The 23383-nt window shown below is 34.7% G+C and overlaps 1 protein-coding gene and 1 pseudogene across 1 annotated transcript in view; both read left to right on the top strand.

The window, feature by feature from the left end:
- Positions 1–23383, top strand: part of LOC125838691 (casein kinase 1-like protein 3) — a 509325-nt gene that overhangs the window by 207182 nt on the left and 278760 nt on the right. The gene's annotated exons all lie outside the window — the stretch shown is intronic.
- On the top strand, positions 19057–21601 carry LOC125838612 (uncharacterized; annotated as a pseudogene).

Here is a 23383-nt window from a genome sequence, read left to right as displayed (position 1 = left end):
ATTCCTTGAATAGATTAGTATGTCATCAATGAAGACGTTAAAAAACATATCTAAATAAGATTTGAAGACTCTATTCATAAGGTCCATGAACGCTGTTGATGCATTAGTTAAACCGAACGACATGACCAGAAACTCATAATGACCATAATGGGTCTTGAATGCTGTCTTGGGAATATCACATTCCCTTACTTTCAACTGATGGTAGCCTGATATGAGGTCTATCTTAGAAAACAGGTGGCAACCTGAAGTTGATCATATAAATCATCAATTCTTGGAAGAGGATACTTGTTCTTGATGGTAACCTTGTTCAATTAGCGGTAATCTATACACATCCTAAGGGAACCATCTTTCTTTCTCATAAACAAGACCGGAGCGCCCCAAGGTTAGACATTCTTATCCAGGAGATCTTTCAATTGCTCTTTCAACTCTGTTGGTGTCATTCTATATGGCGGAATAGAGATATGACGAGGGACTCCGGGTAGATCATCAGGAAAGACTTCTGGAAACTTTCTTACTATAGGAACTGACTGAATGGGAGATATCTCAACACTAGAGTCATTAACTCGGACTAAGTGATAGATACAACCCTTTGAAACTAACTTTCTCTCCTTAAGGTATGAAATGAAACGACCCTTAGGCATTGCTGAACTACTACTCCACTCTATGAGTGGCTCATTAGAAATCTAAAACTTGACAACTCGAGTTCTACAATTTTTTGATGCATAACAGACATGGAGCTAGTCCATACCTAGAATGACATCGAAATCCACCATGTCTAACTCAACTAAATCAGCCATGGTGCTCCTGTGATTGATGGAAACGGGACAATCACGATAGACTCTTTCTGCTAGTATAGACTCCCCAACAGGTGTAGAAACACAGAAGGGTTCACAAAGATTCTCAGGAAGAACATCAAACTTATTTGCAACATAAGGGGTTACAAAAGATAAACTTGCTCCTGGGTCCACTACTAAAAAAATAGTGAATACCGACCTCAAATGGAGGTCGGTAATTTCCGACCTCCGAAGGTCGGTATTGTTAAAAAGAATAAAAAAATCAATAAAACTTTAGAAAACCGACTACTTGTAGTCGGTCAAGTAGTCGGTTTTCATGTAAAATAAAGCGGAAAAACCAAATTTTAACCTCTGGAGATCGGAATATTTCCCAAAAAAAATGAATTACAATAAAAACGACCTCTTGATGTCGGTATTAAATAAATAAATAAATAATAATATTTTATGTTATCTCAATTAAATATAAAAAACAAAATTGAGAAATATTTTGATTTAATTTTATTTAAATTGTCTTCCGGAGGACGGTTTTGTGTAAAATAAAAAACAAAAAAAATTATAATACCGAATTCCGGAAGTCGGTAAAATTAAATAGTATGTATTTAAATTAATTTTCATTAAAGTATTTATATAGTGACTTCCAGAAAATTAATAAGTTAATATTTTCAATTAACTTTAAATAAATCGTCCTCCGGATGATGGTTTTAAATAAGTTAAAGAATAAATTAATATAAAATACCAACCTCATGAGGTCGGTATTTTTATTTCATCTAATTAATTTTAATTAAAGCGACATCAGGAGGTCGGTTTGTTTAAAACGTTCCTATTAATCATAATTTTGCTAGCATAATACTACATTTTCATTTCACACCTACAATTAATTGTTTAAAAAAGTGTAACAATTTTGTATACTTTTATAAATAAAAAGTTAGATCAATAATCCATATTTAAAGTATGAAACTACGTTGATATGAAAACCGACAGCAAGTAGTCAGTTTTTATGCAAAATAAAATGGAAAAACCAAATTCCGACCTCAGCAGGTCGGAATTTTCCCCAGAAAAATTATTACAATTAAAACAGACCTCTTGATGTTGGTATTATTTTCTCAATTAATATAAAAAATTAAATTGAGATATAATTTGATTTAATTTTATTTAAATCGTCTTCCGAAGGACGGTTTTGTATAAAATAAAAAACAAAAAAATTATAATACCGACTTCCGGAAGTCGGTAAAATCAAATAGTATGCAATTATATTAATTTTCATTAAAATAATTATATAGTGACTTCTAGAAAAATTAATAAATTAATATTTTCAAGTAACTTTAAATAAATCATCCTCCGGATGACGGCTTTATCTAAGTTAAAAAATAAAAAATATAAAATACCGACTCCCGATGTCAATATTATTTAATTAACATGATTAATTTTTTATGTATCTTAAACTTTAATGAGATACTGACCTCATGAGGTCGGTATATTTTATTAAATCTAATTACTTTTAATAAAAGCGACATCCGGAGGTCGATTTGTTTAAAATATTCCTATTAATCATAATTGTGCTATTGCGCAAAATACTAAATTTTCATTTTACACCTACAATTAATTGTTTTAAAAAGTGTAACAATTTTATATACTTTTATAAATAAAAAGTTAGAATTCGTGGAATAAACAAAAAATATCAATAATCCATATTTACAGTATGAAACTGCGTTGATATGAATTAGGAGATAATTATACATATATTTCTAGAGTAATGTACAAATTCTATCAGTCTGTCGTCAAATCATGAACTTAATATCTCGTGTAATGATGTTGAGGTGAAGAGCTAACATATAATCCATCAGAGTATGAAATGTCATGATAACAATTAATTATTTTTTGTATTTATAATTAATTGTTTAATTATTTGTACGTATAACCTTCAATGTCTTATCTCGTTTTATGAAATAGACAATAAAACATCGTAAAGTACTGTACAAAGCAAGTTCTATCAAGATTATTACGTTCGATCTTGAATGGATGTCAAGTGTATTGATCATATCTAGGCAATGACATGTAAAGGATAATCATCGGAGTATGAGATACGTTGATTATATACTCCTCGAGTAGTTTAACAAATCAAGTCTTATATATTAGTTGTTCAAATATGAAATGCATTATCAATTAAAGAAGTATCGATGATCATTTCAAGGAGATTTATTTATTAAATTTGATATTGATAAACTTCTGTTGATCGATAAAATTAAATTTATATAATTAGGAGGTATATAATTTAAATTTATAAAATTAAACTGATCGATAAAATTAAATTTATAAAATTAAACTTTTGTTGATGTGTAGTTAAATTAAATTTTATATATATATATATATATATATATATATCGACCTCATTCGGTGAGTGATGATATTGTGATATTTGTTGACACCCAATTTGATCGACCTACAACCCTTTCGTAAGTGCTATTCGATTAAAACGTATTTTCAAAACATATTTCGGGTTTAAAATTGTAATCTATTTTGGCTAAAAATTATATATTTTAGTATGCAATAATTTATAAAAATTATTATTAAATTATTATATTTATCGATAGTTAAACTTGAAATAATTACTTTACTTATTTATTTAAATGTTTTTAAAATTTAGGTGTGTTTAATTATATGAAAATTCTTTAATATGTGTAATATTTTATTAATTGAATAACATCTCCTTAATCTTCTCTTAAATCATTTAACTCGTAGCCTAATATATTCGATTGTATTTCAATTCTAGTCCTTTCTTATTCAATCTGTTTCAATTCTAGCCACTTCAATTCAAATTCTTATTTCAATTATAGCCACTTATTGATTTCAAATTTAGCCTATTCTTGTCTCAATTTTTTTCAAGACTCTAATTTCCATTTAATCTCAATCATCTATCAAAATTCGAGATCAAATCCTAGTCGTCCATCTTCATCTAATCAATGGTCAGATTGAATCTTCCCCACTTTCCTATTTCAATCTAAAAGACCCAAACCCTTAAAAATTGTTCATTCTTTTCCTCCTCTCAAAGAAGAGCAGCCACAACGAGGTCTCTCTCGTCTCCAATAGCTCCAGCGAGTCGCGCGAAGAGGCAGGCTCCGAGCAGCCGCCGCCTCCTTCGTTCCCCTCTCCTCTCCCCTTTTCGACTAACGAACCCGGCGCAGCCGCACCCCTCTCTCTCCTTAGCTGCTCCGTAGAATGTGAATGGAACTGTCTACGTCTACTCTCATTTTCATCTAACTCTGGCGATTGCAGAGAGGGAAAGAGATGGGTCTGCTCACTCGCAAAGTAGAAAGGAGTGAGATAGCATCAAGTGACCATATCTACACTTGGAAAATTGTCTTCGCCTACTCTCATCACAGTTAGTCTCAGTCTGCAACCCCTTTACACCATTTCAATTGTTCGTTGGTTTCAGCACACGACGAATGGTTTGGATAGCCCTCCTGTTTAAACTAGAACACATTTTAAATTTTAATATGTAATTCTGTACAGTAGCATCTGGGCTTTAGATTAGAGAGAAGATTGGGGAAATACAAATAGACTTCATTGTCAATTGTGAATGAATTTGGCAGATGCACACAATTGAAATCCACAAAAAAATTGGAGTGTTATTCCTCTTTGTGGATGTTGAAAGTGTATTTCAAAACTAAAAATTGTTACTACTATTCTGGTCTTCCTAGCTGCATCTTATTTAGTTTCAAACTGTTCCACTCGTTTGGTCGCATTGCTAATCAGTGTTGAGTGTCGTGTTATCAAATTTCAGCTTACTTAAAATGCTACTGTTAGAATTTTTTTAACTATCCTTGTTAAAATGTCTAATGCGATTGTAATAAGTTACAGACAAGTGTTATCTTTTTTCTTTGTGAATGTGATTTAATATATCTTTATAGGTTTAAATTTGTTAGTTTGAATTCTCTATATTGGCTGAACTGATTCTAACTACAATCTCCTTGAGTTAGTACTTAATTATTCTGTAACTCTTGATTGTTTAACAATTCTAGTATATATCATTTTAACTTCCAAAGTTCACGGATCGGAAAACCAAAGTTCCAACTTCCAACCAAAATCAAAATTTGAAAAACTTTAGAAACCAAAGTTCCAACTTCCAACCAAAATCAAAATTTGAAAAAGTTTAGGAGTATCACTGAAACAAAAAAGATAACCCAAGCTCAACTCCAACTTAGAATAGCTTTTGTGAGAATGGCTAGGAAGTTTAGTGAATGGCTAGGAGAAACCTATTTTGAATTATCAAGAAAAAGAAAAAAGAAAAAATAACACAAACTTGTTTACTAATTGTCAACTGTTAATAATGACTGAAATCTCTCTATAATGACCACTAAAGAAATTATAAATTGTTTCTTTTCGTGCTAGGCAACTGAGGAAGCTCAACATCTAAAAAAGTTGATACAAGACTATACTGCTTTTTTTTTGTTTTGAAAATGGTAATTGTTTCTATTTCTGCAGAACAGTACATAGGTTGTACTGAAACCTGTATTTACACAAGGAAACTCTAATAATACCAACCTATCCCTATAATGAGTCTAAGACATCAATGATAGAGACTGTATCATTAGAGTAAATTTGATTACGCCAAAAACACAGAGTCGAAATGCAATTCAGTTTAACTTGTTGCATACTACTCTCCCTATTCTCAAAAACTCTAAGGTTCCTTTCTTTCCATATTGTCCACCAAATAGTGGCAGGGACAATTCTCCAGTTACTTCTGTTTTTTGCTTGTGTCCCTGCTTCTTCCCAGCTAAATAGAGCCTCTGAAATTCTCCCAAGCATGGACCAGGAGATGCTTTTACGTCTCAGGAACAAATTCCACAACTGGCCAGTGACTTCGCATTGAATAAACAAATGATTGACTTGTTTTGCAGTTTTCCCACAGAAAAAACATCTAGAGCAAAGTGTAATTCCCCTCTTCATTAAATTCTCCTTTGTCAATACTGCTTCTTTAGCCAATAACCACACAAAGCAAGACACCTTGTAGGGGATCTTGGCTTTCCATATATGTTTCTAGGGCCACTTGAGTAGCTGCAGATTTGGATGATTCAACTTCTTGTACACTGCATCTACTTTAAAAATCCCTTTAGTGTTTCCCAACCACTGCAATATGTCTCGCCCCATTTCCAGACCTCTAAATTGATCAATGCTTCTAAAAAATTATGTTACTATTGGAATTTCCCAGTCATTGAGGTGTTTTCTAAATACAAAACTCCACCCTTGAGGAGTCCATAAGTCAGCTATAGTACTTTGTTGCTGAAGAACTAAATTGTGGATGTCAGGGAAGAGAGTCCCCATATTTCCTTATGTATGCCAATCATCCTTCCAAAACCTAGTTTTTATGCCATCTACCACTTTGATCTTGGTATTAGGTTTGAATTCATTCCAAAGTTCTCTAATGGATTTCCATAAGCTAACACCATAAGGGGTGGTAACCTCCTTTGTCATCCAACTATCACTCTCTTCATATTTTGCCTTTATGAATGAGCCCCACAGATTCTGATTATCATTTGAGTACTTCCAAAACCACTTCATCCTCAAAGCTTTACTGTGGTTCTTCATGTTCTTGATCCCCAGACCCCCAACTCTCTTTTCGGTGATCACAGTTTTCCATTTGACTAAGTGATATCCTTTCCTTTCCTTGTTCCCTTTCCATAAAAATTTTCTCCTGATGCTATCCAACCTATTGATGATTCCCGCTGGGATAGGAAATAATGACATCATATATGTTGGAAGTGCATCAAGCACATAATTAATCAAAGTTAGTCTTCCCTATGGCTGGCAACGGGAAATTTAAAGTGTGAAATTTAAACTTTTATAGTTTTAAAGTTTGAAATTTAAATTCAAACTTTAAAACTATAAAAGTTTAAATTTCACCCTTTAAAAGACTAAAAGTTTGAAAATTTAAATTCAAACTTTAAAACTATAAAAGTTTAAATTTCACACTTTAAAAGTTTGAAAATTTAAATTTAAATTTCAAACTTTAAAACTATAAAACTATAAAAGTTTAAATTTCACACTTTAAATTTTAAAAGTTTGAAAATTTAAATTTAAACTTTAAATCTATAAAAATTTAAATTTCACACTTTAAAAGTTTGAAAATTTATATTCAAACTTTAAAACTATAAAAGTTTAAATTTCACACTTTAAAAGTTAAATTTAAAGACAATAATAAAAAAATTAAGGCGAATAGCCTATACTTTTATTAATATTAATTAAATAGTACAAGTTGAGTTACAAAATATTAGTAGAGTATTAAAAAATCTAATATACACAGCCACCTTCTAGGAAGTGTTCTGTTTGAATTAGACCTCGAATTATTATACTCATACTAATAGACATTTAAATTTAATAGTTCATGCTACCAAGGAAATCTTTTTTTTTAAAATCATTTAACATTTCTCTAGTAACATGCTCTGGAATTGGTTGACTAGCTAGTTCCTCCATTGCATCAATGCCGTCGTCACTAAAATCTTGCATATGGTTTATTTTTGAATTTATAAAATTTACTAGAAAGAACACAAATATTAGGTAAAACAGAGCAAATAGTTGGATAATAAAGTGCAAATATTTTTTTTGTAGTTAAATAAAAAACTTTTAAGAATTCTATAAGTTCTTTTATGTCATTCCAATCATTATCATCAAATCTATATGTCATATTTGAATTATGAGCATTCCAAACCATTTGTAAAGGTTTCCTACACTCATAAGAGACTTCAAGCATTTCATATAAAGAATTCTATTTAGTACACACTTATTTTGGAATTTTTCTAGGTAGAAGATTAAATTCACGACAACGAGTTTCAAAATCTCTACGTCTAGACTTAACTTGACATTTAAAAATAAAATGACATGCAATTTCAACTTTTATGCAACCATCATTATACATTGATATACCATCTCTAACAGTCAAATTATATATGTGTGCAGCACACCTAATATGAAAACCATCAATATAAATAGGGCAAATAGACGATTTTAGTATTTCAACAACAGTTCTATTATTAGAAGCATTATCTAATGTGACACTACTTATTTTTATCACAAATTCCATAGTTTTGTAAAATATCTATAATTGTTTGAGCTATATAACTACCGGTTTTATGCATTTCACAACATTTATAACCTAAAATTCTTTTTTGCAAAGGCCAATTTTCATCAATTCAATGCGCAAGTAATAGTGAAATAATCATTACCATTTACACTACGGCCCATATCAGAAGTAATAACTATTTTACAATTATTATAATAAAATAAACAACGAAGATATTGAAAATGTTGAGCTTGATAATCAAAGATAGCCTTTTTAATTGTATTTCTAGTAAAACCTTTAAAATGTGGATTATACACAATTTGAATATAATGAATAAAATCAAGATTTTCAGCAAAACTAAATGGTAAACCCATAACAACAATCATTTTAGCTAATTCTTCAAGATCTTTTTCTCTACTATATGACCGTTGTATACTAGAACCAGAAACATTAGAAGGATTTAATTGTGTTTGGACCATATTAGATCCCTCTACTCCTACATTTTCAGGAAGGGTGGTGCCATTTTTTTAGCTTTGGCTACAACTTTAGCATGCAAAAATTCATTTTTACAATATGACATTAAATGATTACTCAAATGTCCCGTCCCTCCCTGTTTTCCTACAGTTTTATGATTAATTCTATGCTTACATTTATTACAAATAGCTTGTGTTTTATCTTCATTCTGAGTCATAAATTGCCACACAACTGATTTTTTAGCGTGTTCTACCTTAGTCCTAGGATGCACGGGGGGAACGGGAGCAGGACAACGAAAGGGAGCGGGAGCCGGGGAAGAGGGATTAGGAGTGGGACTAGTAGCCGACGGTGGCTCAATTTCATCATCATCATATTCATCAACATTATTATCAAAACTATCAATATAAGTATTAACATCATCATTTTCATCATCTTCAGGTAATTCCTCATCAAAATTACCAAACCTTCTCTGTAAATGTTCATGATAAGGATCTAATCCACTATTACTATCAATATTAAAAATAGTTTCATCAACATGCGTATAATCATCCGTATTTATTCTTAATTGAGAAGTTTTTTTAGTTTTAGATTGAGAAGTACTACCGGTTTTTTTATTTTTCTTGGATTTTGAGCTCCATAAATTAGTGATCGAATTAACTATGGTTGTTTTACCCTTGTCAACATTGTTTTTACCGGAATTCATATTCAAATATAAAAAAGCGAGTAAATTATATATAATACGAAAATGTAATGCAAAGTGTTAAACAAATAAATAACTAAATAAGTAGAGACTAGAGACTAATTACTCACAAAATAAATAATTAAATACAAACAAATAAATAACTAAATGAAAAGTGAGTGGGAACAAATGTACCATACGTCTACTTAAAAAAGTAGACGTGTATGACCGGAAGCCGAAAATTGAAAGTTGAATTTTGAAGCTCCAATTTCCAAAGACCAAATTCGTAATTTAAATGAGAATAAGAGATTAGAGAGTAGAGAGAGTAGAAGATATTTTTGTGAGTGAAAAAAATGAAAGATTTGGGGTATTTATAGTAAAACAAAAGGATGAAAATGTAGTTTTTAGAAGGTTGGGGTATTAAAAAAAGTTTGGGGGGGGGGGGGGGGGGGGTAGAGATGTAAATGGGAGTTATGGGGGTGAAAGAGCCGTTGGTGGGGCTCAAAACCCGTTGCCCAACAGCTCTCCAACGGCCATATAAACTTATTAAATTTAAGATTAAAAAAAAACAAAAATTGACGAACCGGACCGGAATCGGGACTGACCGGTAAATCTCGATTTTCATCCCGTTCCCCCTCCTGGACCAGCATAAGTCCGGATCTAATCGGTACAAGCCGAAACCGAGACGGAACCGGTAACGGACTGGAACCGGAACCGGCACCTCCTGGTTCCGTTGCCGGACTTAGTCTTCCCCCTAGTGAAAGGTACTGAGACTTCCACCTTGCTAGCCTCTTCTCACACTTCTCAATCACCCTATCCCAGATTTCCATAGAGTTGGATTTTGTCCCCAAAGGCATACCCAAGTATGTGGTTGGGAGGACACCCACTTCACCTCCCAATATTTACTTAAAAATTTCCATGTTTGGTACTTCATTTATTGGATACAAGAAGCTTTTCCTCCAGTTGACATGTAGCCCAGACATAGCTTCAAAAAATAACTAGAATCAGTCTCAATATTTTAAGGTGGTCTTCCTCAGCATCACAAAAAATTAGGGTCTCATCTGCATATAGTAAATGAGTGATCTCTAGACTTTCCCTTCCAGCTCTAGCAACTTCAAAACCTATCATCCATTCTTCATTGCATGCATTCTTGATCATATTGTTGAGTCCCTCCATGACTAGTATGAAAAGGAAAGGTGATAGGGGATCACCCTGCCTAAGACCTTTTTGTGACCTAAAAAATCCTGCTGGAGAGCCATTTACCAATACTGAGAAGTTCACTGAAGATATGCAAAATTTAACCCACTGTCTCCATTTGTGACCAAATCCCATCTTCTCTAGCATACCCATAAGAAAGTCCTAATTGGCATGGTCATATGCTTTCTCAATGTCTAATTTGCATAGAATTCCTGGGTTTTTTTAGACCAACCTGGAATCTACAACTTCAATAGCTATGATGACGACATCCATTAACTGCCTCCCTTTAATAAAAGCTAATTGTTGTGAATCGACAAGCTTGGACATCACTTTTTTCAACCTTTCAGGAAGCACTTTTGAGAAGATCTTATACATACTACCTATCAAGCTAATAGGTCTAAAATCCCTCAGTTCTTTTGCACCTTTCTTCTTTGGTATTAGGGCTATGAATGTCGAATTCAGACTTCTTTCAAACCTCCCTTGTTTATGGAAGTGTTGAAAAGTCTCAAGTATGTCACCTTTCACCATTTCCCAGCATTTGATATAAAACCCCATAGTAAAGCCATCTGGTCCTGGTGCTTTATCACTTGCACACTGCTTTAAACACCTTAGAACTTCTTCCTCGTCAAAGCTTCTTTCAAGATCCTCATTTTCCTCCCCTGTCAACCTTGGGCAATTTAAAAAATTGTTGGCAGGTCTCCACTGCAACTCCTCTATATAAAGCTTCTGATAGAACTCCACTATTTCCCCTTGGATTCTTTTTGGTTCTTGGACAATGTTCCCATGGACTAGCAGTTGGTCTATGTTATTGTACCTCTTGTGTGCATTAGCTATCTTTTGGAAGAACTTGGTGTTCTTATCCCCTTCCTTTAACCAAATTGATCTTGTTCTTTGCCTCCAGTAGATCTCCTCATTTTTTATCAGATCCTCCAAGTTCAGAAGTAACCTTGCCTTTTCTGTTGCCTCATCCTCAGTTAGACCTCTATCAATAGCAATGTTTTCGATAGCAGCCAACTTTTCAAGTAAAGATTTCCTCTGTTGGCCTAGATTCCCTTGCTCACTTCTGCTCCACTCCTTCAGTTTGTGTTTCAGTGCTTTTAATTTGGATGCAAGGATGTAATCAGGCCTCCCAGTATAATCAAAAGAGTTCCACTATGTCCTTACTCTATCATTGAAACCTTCAGTCCCTAACCATCAGTTCTCAAACTTAAAATAACTATTGCTCTTCTTCCAGGAACCACCTTGGAGTGTGATTGGAGAGTGGTCTGATAATATTCTCTATAGAGTGTATTGTTGAAGCATCATCCCACTCTTAAGATACCAAGACCCATTCAATTCTTGAAGCTATCAGGTGGTTATCCCCTTTGAACTAGGTGAACTTTGCATTTTCTAGTTGAAGATCAACTAGGTTTAGATCCTCGATCAAATCAGAGAACTCTCGCAGCCCTATTGTTCTCCTAATACAGTTCCTCTTTTCCGAAACATATCTAGCCTAATTAAAATCACCACAAACTACCCATGGACCTTCTATTAAACCTCTGATAGAGCCAATTTCTTCCTATACTAGTCTTTTTTCCACATAGAAATTTGGAGCATATACTCCTGTTATATGGCATGAGAAGTCATGCACCTTTGATTCAAATATACAGGTAAGGGTATATGTCCCAATCTCTAGAACTTTCCCTTTCCATATTCTACTATCCCAAAGCATCATTATCCCTCCTCTTGTCCCACTAGCTTTCAAATATGCCATTTTGATCCATCTGCCACCCCAAATCTGAATTACTAACCCAGTAAGACCCCCCTGTAGTTTGGTTTCTTGAAGACAAATAATGTCAGCTGTCTAGTCAACCATAATGTTCTTGACAACCCTCCATTTGTCCCTACTGTTCAAACCCCTTACATTCCATGAGACAAGTTTAAATTGTATCAAGAAATAGTTAGGAAGTTTCTCCCCTTATCTCTACACCCCCCACTTTTGAACTTCTCATCAAAAGCTACTAAACTTTTCAATTCATTAGAGCCCTTGAACCTTTTCTTCTTACTTATAGCTACAACTTCTTGGTGTCTGGCTTGTCTGGCACTGTCCACTTGTAGTAACAGTTCCATAGTTTTCTCTATATGACCTTTGGAAATCAGCCCCCAACAATTTCCCCAGTTTGATCAAATTATGTTTCACCCAAGAAGAAACTTCTTTCTTTTTTTCTGTGATTAACAGTTGTTGTTGCATGTATAGTGGCTCTGCTTCTTCGACTTCCCATTCTTCATCAAAGGTCAAAGTTCTCTAGTCTTCAATATTGCATACATTTTTCTCCTCCCTCCCAATCATCACCTCCCCTAATGGAACTTGCTCATCTGATTCTCCTATATTTAGCACAGGCACGTCACCTAAAATACCACTCGAATCTGTTGTTGTTATCTCATTCTCAGTATTCTGGTGAGCTACCTGCATTGTCTTTTGGCAGAACTATGTTTCTTTATCTTGAAGAATCCAATCTGAATTGTGCTGGGTGCAATTGGATATGCTATTAAAAATAAATAGGCTTGCTGGATCTGGCCCATTATACTCTTCATTTAATTGTTTTGGCCTAGACCTAAGGCCCATAATAGATTCCTTCATTAAAGAGGTCACATGATTCTCACATGACTCAGTAGGTACCACCACAACTGTCAACTTTCCCTTCCCCACATGGTTATTTGTACTAGGATCCCTAGTAAAAGGGGATTTTTGTACTGTAGTACAGATGTTACTCCTTATTATCTGCTGGTCCATAACATACCCTGATTTCAAATTGTTATCTTCTTCTCCGGCTAGATTCAAAACTTTTTCCAGCAAGATTTCATATCTTGCTTTGCCTTCAAACCATATCGGAAAATGGTATCTGATTCCGCCACGCAAAATCGAAACCTCTTTCGGTATATATCTACCACTGTTTGCAACCAAAATTCTTGCCCACTTCATATGGTTCTTCAACTATGTCTCCTCTTCCGTTGCCACCCAACCACCACAAAGTTTCCCTATTTCTTCAAATACTTGTTGTGAACACAGATGTAGGGGGATCCCTAAATTTTTATCCAAGTTTTGTTAACTTCCATGGAGATTAGCATGCAGCTTACAACTGGGCTCCACCATTCTAGGTTAAAACTTTGGTTTCTCCATTTCCACTGACCTTGAAGAGTTTGTTCCACCATGAATTTATTGGGAAATTCAAAAAGGAACATGTCACCGTATAGCTCGTAAATATTGACTTTGAAGGCCTTCTTCCATTCATATGATAACCACCTTCTGATTTCAGACAAAGAAGGTTTCTCTTTGCTGGCCTTCTCCAGATACCCTACAAGACACCTACCCAAAAGCCCATCCTCTTGCTTTTCTGATGAGCTTGTCTCTTTTGTCTCCTTGTGGTTTTTTTATAGCCATTTGTTGTCCCTTACAGCCTTTGAGTAGGGGTATCTGGGGTTTACAAGTCTTGGTGAACTTGTTGGTATCAACCTTTTAGGACATTTAATGAAGTTTTCTATCTTAAATGTTAAATCGTACCATCCAGCATTCAAGACTGGTTCTGGAATAATGGTAACAGATCTACCCCCCGCATTAATGACTACAATGCTCATATATCTCCCATATTCATTATGTTTCCTAATGCAGAAGTACTCCTCTTTTCTTTCAGTATATCACCATCTCCTTGTGACTTTCTTCTGATCAGTGGAAGCTTCTCTTAGCAGGAAAACGATCCATTCCATCACCTTACTGCTCACGGTAGTTCTACTCATCATTCTTCAACTTCTCTCCACCCACTCGTACCAAACAACGCCTTCATCATTCCATTTGGTATTATCAAAAGACTTGAAACCAGCATTAAAATAAATCCTATTTTCCCCCATGGCCTGACTAAGTAAGAGGGTAGAAAGAAAAACCTACTTCTTTCATCAAAGTAGGAGATAAGGTTTGGTGTTTCTAAACTTCTAAAGTTCAAGTACACTTGTTTTTCATAATGTCTTTGTGTCCATCTAGAATTTATACTTAGCTTTAATTTTGTGATAATTTGTCTGTGTCCATCGAGTGTTGACACTTAGCTTTAAATTAGGTGATAATGTGTTTGTTTAGCATAAGTACCAACACTAATTGATCCTATTGATGACAAAATTGATTTTCTTGCAAGATTGATTTGTGTCCATCTAGTGTTGACACTTAACTTTAAATTTAGAAAATCATATATTTGTTAAGCATAAGTACCAACACTAGTTGATCCTATTGATGACAAAATTGATTTTCTTGCAAGATCGATTTGTGTCCATCTAGTGTTGATACTAGCTTTAATTTAGGAATAATGTGTTTGTTAAGCATAAGTACCAACACTAGTTGATCCTATTGATGAAAAATTGATTTTCTTGCAAGATCGATTTGTGTTCATCTAGTGTTGATACCAACCTTTAATCTAGGAATAATGTGTTTGCTAAGCATAAGTACCAACACTAGTTGATCCTATTGATGACAAAATTGATTTTCTTGCAAGATAAATTTGTGTCCATCTAGTGTTGATACTAAGCTTTAATTTAGGAATAATGTGTTTGTTAAGCATAAGTACCAACACTAGTTGATCCTATTGATGACAAAAATGATTTTCTTGCAAGATCGTTTTGTGTCCATCTAGTGTTGATACTAAGCTTTAATTTATGAATAATGTGTTTGTTAAGCATAAGTACCAACACTAGTTGATCCTATTGATGACAAAAATGATTTTCTTGCAAAATCGATTTGTGTCCATCTAGTGTTGATACTAATCTTTAATTTATGAATAATGTGTTTTTTAAGCATAAGTATCAACACTAGTTGATCCTATTGATGACAAAATTGATTTTCTTACAAGATAAAATCGTATTCCATCTAGTGTTGACACTTAACTTTAATTTTGGAATAATGTGTTTGTTAGAAATAAGTTCAAATAAAGTTTAATCAACCCCTAACTGGTTTGACTCATTATTTAAAATAATGTGGTTTAGTTGGTGGATTTAGTTGTTAGAAGTAAGTCAAAACTAGTTAGAGTTAAAAAGTTGCTTAGTTGTTGAAATAAGTTCAAATTAATAATGTGTTGACACCCAATTTTGACTCTCCCCGATAGTAATTAATTTTGAACTTCTTAATCTCGAGCAATTTAGAATAATCCAAAATATTGTTCAAGTTTTAAAAGTGAGTTTAGTCATCTTTTTTTTATAATACTTTTAAATATATTTTATATAACTAATATATTTTATAAATATTTGAAAATCATATCGGAAGATTTTACTTTTAGCTAAGTGTTTTATTATTTTGGTTTAAATCATGATTACAATTTTGAATTAATTAGTTTGTATTTAAATTAATTATTCTATAACTAAGTTAGTTATTTTAAGTGATTTAGAATAATCCAAAATATTGTTCAAGTTTTAAAAGTGAGTTTAGTCATCTTTTTTTATAATACTTTTAAATATATTTTATATAACTAATAAATTTTATAAATATTTGAAAATCATATCGGAAGATTTTACTTTTAGCCAAGTGTTTTATTATTTTGGTTTAAATCATGATTACAATTTTGAATTAATTAGTTTGTATTTAAATTAATTATTCTATAACTAAGTTAGTTATTTTAAGTGATTTAGAATAATCCAAAATATTGTTCAAGTTTTAAAAGTGAGTTTAGTCATTTTTTATTTTTTTTATAATACTTTGTATTTTATAAATATTTGAAAATCATATCAAGAGATTTCTACGTGGTTAAAATAAGTATTTTGATAATTTAGTTTTGGCTTGAATTATAGTCTTAAATTTTGAAGTAATTAGCTTGCATTCAAATCAATTATTTTATAACTAAGTTAATCATTTTGTTTCGTTACGATTGAGAAGTTCCTAAATTAATTAGATTAATTCATCTTAATTAGATTTTAGCCTAATGTATAAACTAAATTTGATTTGGCTAAATTATTAATTCACTTAGCTATATCTTATTTTAAACCCACCAAAAGACTTTATCTTTGGGCCCCTCATTCAATAATTTCCAGCAGCCCATATTCCTATTTACAAAAGCCCAACTTCCCTTTTATTCTTCAACCCATGCCAAGTTCCAAATTTCCAACAACCCAACTGACCCATTCTCCAATAACCCCTGACCCGGCCCCATCCCCTTCTCCTTTTAATTCCAAATGACCAGCAGCTGTACGCATCAACACAGGAGCAGCAAACGGAAAAAAAAAAAAGGGAAATAGACGGAAAGCAGCGAGGGACGCAGGCAGTACACTGCGTCCTTTGTCGTCTTCTTCAACGTCTCTCTCAGACCGTCCCAGTTGCGGCAGGCACGCGTTTCTCCCCTTTCCTCTTTCGGAATGGGGAGAAAATATCAGAAAAGTATGTATCCCCCCAAATGGTGAAAGAAGTTTTTGAGTTTTGAAATTTTTGGATGGGCTTTGGACTCGAATTTTCGTTGGTTTCCCTCTATTTCTGCCCTAATTTCCCCCATATATATTCTCCTCTTGTTCACTGTAAAGGGGGGGATTTTTTTTGGTGAAATTTTTGGAGTGAAAATTACAGAGAGAGTTTGAGCAGAAAATTTTCAAATACATACTAAAAGATACATTTCGAAAGAAAAGAGATAATAGTTCCAGTGTTTTGGTCAAATTTTTGCTTGTTTCTTTTCTGTTTGCGTGAGTTCATTGGAGTCATCATTTGTGGTGGTGGAAGCTCATCGCCTCTTGCTCGTCCCGTCCCCGCTCGCTGCCCATCGAGAGGTAAATAACTCTAATTTTATTTTTTTATTTTTGTTTAGTTTCCAATAGAAGTTCAGGCGTGAGTTGCGAATATTACGGGCCTCGAGATACTTTTATGGGATGGGTTCGAGTCTAAGCTACGACTTTAATCTTCGTCTTATTTTTTATTTTATTTTTTGAAATGAATGATGTGTTTTGACTCTAGGATAGCTTAATGCTCGTTTTGGTTTGTTTCCCCTGTTTGTATCCTTCTCAAGTTTGTGGTTGTTTCACTTGTATTGTTGCTTGTTCATGTGTATTGTCATGACGTTGACCCTCCCCTTTGTTAATGTGATTTTCGTGTTTCTCCCTTGAGTCTGATATGCCTAAAAGTCATTGTTCTTATGCTTACTTTCAAGATTATGTAGACTAGCTCTCACCTAGGCCTAAAGATTTTGATTTACATTATTTTTTGTATTGGTCATGTTGTGGTCTGGATGTTTTTCCTGTTCATTATAGGATACTTTGTCCTGTTTCTTCCATGCTAGTCTAAATATGTTGTAGCATAGGAGTTTCGTGCACTATTGTATTGTTTATATTTGAGTTGGCTTAGCATATTGCTCCTCAAATGAGTTTCTATTACACCTTTTGGATTACGATCGATAAATGCTTACTCTCTAGATTCCAATGAAGTATGTTATGTTGCTGCCTATTTGAATGATTTGGAATGTATATTTGTGGTCTATTGTAGCAGTATATTTGGAGCCTTTCTCTTTAATTACAATCTGGCCGTGATTTTACCATTACAAGATTGGATGTTATGTTGCATTTCGCCTCTAGTCTGTAGTGGTTCTTTTTTTTTTTAGCCTCATATTTAGTTTAATTCTTATTGACCTATTCGTCTTTCCTGTTTCGACTCATATTTTTAGTCTAGTTTCGCTTCGATTTTTGCCACCGAAGTCGAGTTTGGTCTTCTTGCTATTTCAAATTTGAGTCAAGAATGCTTATATTTGCAAGTTGAGTCGGCGTAAAATTTGAATTTTCTTGTTTTATCTTCCGAATTCAAATTTTGTTAGAGTGTAATCTTTAAGGTTATTTGGAGCATGACCTCTTTTGGTGATTAATCTTTCATTATGTGACCGGTCAATTCTTTAATTCCGAGGACAATTGCTTGTAGCTTTATTTATTGTCTACTTTCATAATAGTTTATTCAATATATGTCAATGTGAGAATATGCATAAAGCTGAAAATTGGCAAAGGCCCTAAAAAAAAATAAAAAATGGAACTTGCTCATAATTTATACGCCATATGTGCCTACAATGTCTAGTTTATACTTTTGTCTTAGTTTCTTTGTTTAAGTGACACGTATTGCATAGTTTGATCTTTAAAAGGTTAGTAGTGTTCATGAATGTTTATTAAGACAACTTTTATCCATTCTCCTCATTATAGCTAGTAACGAGTAGTTTGCCAAGTCAATTGGGTTTATTAGATTAGTCCTTAAATATTTTATTATGATCTTATCATGCTGAATTATTAGTTACTTTAATGTATATATATATATATATATATATATATATATATATATATATATAAATGAAATTAGTAGTATTTGTGAATGGGAATTAAAACAACTTTGTCCATTTTTTTATTTTTTTTCATTGTAGTTAGTAACGAGTAATGGGCCAAGTCGTTGAGATTATTAGATTAGTCCTTAATATCTTATTATGATTTTGTCGCATTGAGTTGTTAGTCGCCTTAATGTTGTTCATTTTTTAGAAAATGTGTTAGAATTTTCTCGTCTCATGCTAATATAATTTTTATTTGTCTTTGTATGTGAAATCCGCCCGAGTTTGCCATGAACTCATATTGCCTCCCCTTTGCATTGCGAGAAAGCCATAAAGGCTTAAATCCTTTCTCTCCGAGTCAGTCAGCCATAAAGTCGACGAACAGGTCCCGAACTTGAAAGAAGCAACATATCGAGAAATTGAAAAGATTGGGCCAAAAGTCCACTCTTAATTCCAAAAAAATTGTATTTTGTTACTTTTGGGCCTAAGCCCTTGTTATTATGATTATTGTTGTCTTGCTAGAATTTAGGACAGGTGAAAGATTGGGCCAAAGGCCCAAAACAAAAAATGGGCCCAAATACTGGCCCAGGCGGACAGGAAAACCAGATTTGGGCCCCAATCTCTTTCCCTCCTCATTTTGATCATGTTTTAATTTGCTGTCAATTTTAAGGCCGAAAAATTCAAATCTCCCGAAAGACGCCCATTTCAATTTAAAAATTTGACTAAACCAATCATCTCTTAACAAGACTTAAACAAATAATTTTGTGAGATAGTTCACTTAGATAATATTTAAATATTTTCCATTATTCCCTTTAAAATAGTTCTAATTATAAAATAGTTCAATTTTGCAAGTCAAGCCAAGTTAAAATTATTTTAGCCCAATTATTAATTGCCGGATAACCGTGTGTTAGCGGGCATTTCAGGTGCTTTCAAACCCTTCCCGAAATGTTAATATGAACCTCGAACCCCTTTAATTATTTTTCATAAGATTTTCTGTTTTTAATCTTTTGAAAAAATCGGTTTTCTTAATTTCCCTTTAAAAATTAAGTGGCGACTCTAAACCAGTCAAAATATCTTTTTAAATAAAACATAATGGCGACTCTGCTGGGGATTTGAATGGTTCTAACCTTAAGATTAATTATTTGGCTATGTGTTTAACTGTTTGCTTGTTTAAATTTCGTATCTTATATTAATTGTGGCATTCATGGCACCCGATTCTGCCAAACGGCAAATAGATTGCATTAGGAAAAGGCGGTTACGTGACTTACCACGGCTGTCCTTCAGAAAAAACACAAGTTAAATCATTTGGAAGTGATAAACGAATAGTTGGCTTGTGATCATCCAACGTCGTTTATTATACTTCACCCCGTTGTTTGTCCGACTCGGGTAACCATCATTTCTCAACCAATTCTAGTCAACCTAGAGTAGAGCGAAACCAAATCCAAATCTAAGCATTAGCCTAAAACGGCTTAATACCCAAGGCGTATTAAGTCCATTAGTAAAATCACCAAAATCATGTCCAAGGTCCACGACCTAACGACATATCATATTGTTTGACATTTGAAAGGTGTATGTGTGGAAACCTAATTGTTGCCTATTTGGGGGAAGGGAATCTTAACCGGGTTTTGTTTTGTAGGTATGGATCGATTTCCCCAAATTCGACATGGTAGTGGAAGCCCCAGTTCTGCTCAAGATGTGGTACAACGACCTCAATGCATTTCACAAAAGGGACCTCAACAAATATGTAGGGGCCTTAACAGAACTCATTAACATGGTTGGGTGGCCCGAACTGATCGAAGTCCTCACGGGTTATTGGGACAACGAGAAAATGGTGTTCCGATTTGGAACCATGGAAATCACCCCGACAATTGAGGAAATGCGGGACGGAATAGACACAGTCGGTACAGGGCTTGAAGGAAGAGTGAGAAAACGGGAAAACATCTTGATCCCTAACAAGCCTACCCTCGAGGATATTGTAAACTGGCTCGGATTAAGAAAGGATTGTGCCTACTGGGCCGAGGGTTCTAGTGTTTCTTTCATGGATCTCTATGTTAGATTCGGGGATGCGAGCTTTAATGTGAATTACAACCAAGAGTTCAGGGTCACTTTCAGAGAATGGGACGGGATCAGACCTTTGGCATTTACCATTGCACTATTAGGCACCATGGTTTTTCCACACGGCCCGAGCCTCAGTATCAATACCCGGGTAATAATGCTTGTACACACTCTCTTCCACGGGCATCTGAACCAAGGGCAAATAAAGTATTATCCTATTGCACCTGTCATCATTTCCGACATGTACCGGGCTTTGGGGAAATGCAAGGAGGGGCATCGTTACTTTCAGGGTTGCAACCTTCTTCTTCAATGGTGGATAATGAGTCACTTAGTGAAGAGACATGGAACTCAATAACTCCATACCCTCGATGAACATAATGCTCTTAAGAGTTTGAATGACATGTTGTTTTGGGCAGACTTGGAAAAAAGAAGAACTAGAGAAAGATGGGCTCAAATTTTTTCTGAGTTGAGAGAAGAAAACATCCAATGGATGTTCGACCGTTTCATCTCGAAAGATGCCATAATACGGGGTGACAGACAACTTGTGCTTCCTCTGCCAGGTATTCGAGGTATTCGCCCATATGCACCCATTCGGGTCCTGAGGCAGTTTGGAAGAAGACAGACTACACCTCTAGAAGCATACTACCGTATCTATGTGTTCGACATCGGGGATGATAGAGTGCCTGAGGCTTCAGAGATGCTGAGAGAATGGAAAAAAGCAGTGCGAATGAACAAGGACACTATTGCCATAGATCGATTTAATGCAGGGTATGATGAAACTTACAAAGCTTGGTTGAAGCGCAATATACAAGGTATCTCCTTCTCAGTTCCGAACATTTACCGCAGTGTAGAGGACAAAGAGTCCAAAGCTTTGATAGAACTGAGAGAGGTAAGAAGAGAAGCCCAGGAAATGCACGAGGAATTTCTCCAAAAGCAAGAAGAGGATAAGTACGCCCTCGAGAGCGTAACTCAAGAACTAGAAAGCTTGAGAAGCGATTTGGGAGAGCTTAACTTATGGATTGGAGATAAGAAAAGCGGAATGTGCCTCGAAGACTAAGAAGAGAAAGGTCGCCGGAACGAAAGATACTTGCTAATGATTCAATATAGGCTTCAACATCTCATGGCGCAGAACAAAAGGAGCAGATCAGAGGCGGAGCCGACGGGAACATCTTAGCAGATTTCGCCCCTGTGTGGGTTTTTCTATATGTACTTATTGCTATTTGCCCCTGCGTGGGCTTGCCTTTCTTGTGTTTTGGTACTCTTTTCAAATGACCCCTGCGTGGGCCTTTCCTTTGTGATTTTCGTTTATTCCCTACTTCCATTGCTTATTTTCGCTTCTTGAACATCATTTTATATGCGAAATTTGCTTTGGGGTAACAAAATGGTTCAATTCTACACATACATCTTTCAAATACGCTAGGCCTACCCTTGGCACAAAAGGCCCCTACTTGTTTAGGACACGCGATATATGCTTGTATGCTTTAAACTGTTTATGTGGTTGCTTTAAATGAGGACATTTTTAGCCCACTCCTTGTCAAAAATTTCCTGAAAAATGCCAAATACTAGTCACTACCAAAATGTCCAACCAAAATTCCATGAGTCTTGAGTTTCTCAGCCAAAAATAAAATTCTACTACCAAATCCTAAAATGTTACTCTATCATCTCAGGAGAGGTGAAATTGCTGCTAAGATGGAAAAGGGCAAGAATGTCGAAGTGAAAACGACTGATGAGAGTCTAAGGATGAAACTGCGTCAACTCAAACAAGAGATTCGACAGATGGGAGAAAGAGGAATAGAAGTAGAATTAGCCACCACAGCTGCGCAAGCCAAAAGTGCAGCACTGGACGCAGAGTTAGCGTCTAAGATGACAAGATATGCTGTCATGAACGAGGAGACGGTTGCTATGCGGAAGGAACATGATGCCTTCAACAATAATATAACCATGATGCTTCAAAAACTACATGGAAAATACCCTTTCTTCAACCAAGAGGCCACCAACAGTGGTCCTGAAGGCACTGACCTGAATCTGTTGAAGAGGAACTTGAAGAGGAAATTGTCTATCGACCTCCTTTCAGGGACGGTGGAAAGAAGAGAATGAGGAAACCGCCCCGAAGCATATGAGTTTACCCCCCGTGGCTAATACGACAATCAGAGAAGGATCCTCGGTGAAGGCACCATCTATCTTTAGGATCTTTCTTATCTGTTTTTCACTTTCTTGTAATCACCAAAAATGAATGAATGAAAATGAAAATTTCCTTTGTATTCGAACTACGTAGGGCCTGAATTCTCCTTGGGAGATACGTAGGCAGCCTTTCACGGCCCGGCCCCTATCTTTTCAAATTTTCTTTCCCCCTCTTTGATTCTACAAAGAAACATTGAGTTCAGATCAACAGATGCCAGAAGATCAGCAAGAAGACATTAGCTCAACGCAATTTAGCCTTCTAAGCCACTAGCCCCAAAATAAAACGAGCAAATTCCTGCTTGTTTAAAAAAATCAGTCCCCATTACTCGTGGGTTAACGTGTCCTCAACAAAGCAACTTTATGTGTTTATCTGCTTTCTATGTGATATCTTGCATTATTCATCCATAACTAATACTGACAGATTTGCCTTTGAGTTGTTTTTCTCTACAGGTATTAGAACTGATCTGTGTTGATACACTGGCGATCACCCCTATTTTACCAGATCAAAAGGGCCTACAGATTCCTTTCCCAGCCAAAATTCACAAAAGGGAAAAACAACAATGAGTGATAACAACGAAGAACCTAGCCTTACTGATGTCGTGGTGGCCCAGCCCGCCCTTGCTGATCAGAATGAACTGATCCTGCAGTTGATGCAACA

This window comes from Solanum verrucosum, unplaced genomic scaffold (genome assembly GCF_900185275.1).
Source record: "Solanum verrucosum unplaced genomic scaffold, falcon-dt-bn FXZP01000182.1, whole genome shotgun sequence".
NCBI lineage: Eukaryota > Viridiplantae > Streptophyta > Magnoliopsida > Solanales > Solanaceae > Solanum > Solanum verrucosum.
Note: the sequence above shows the minus strand (reverse complement) of the source record. Positions and strands in the feature narration are given on the sequence as shown.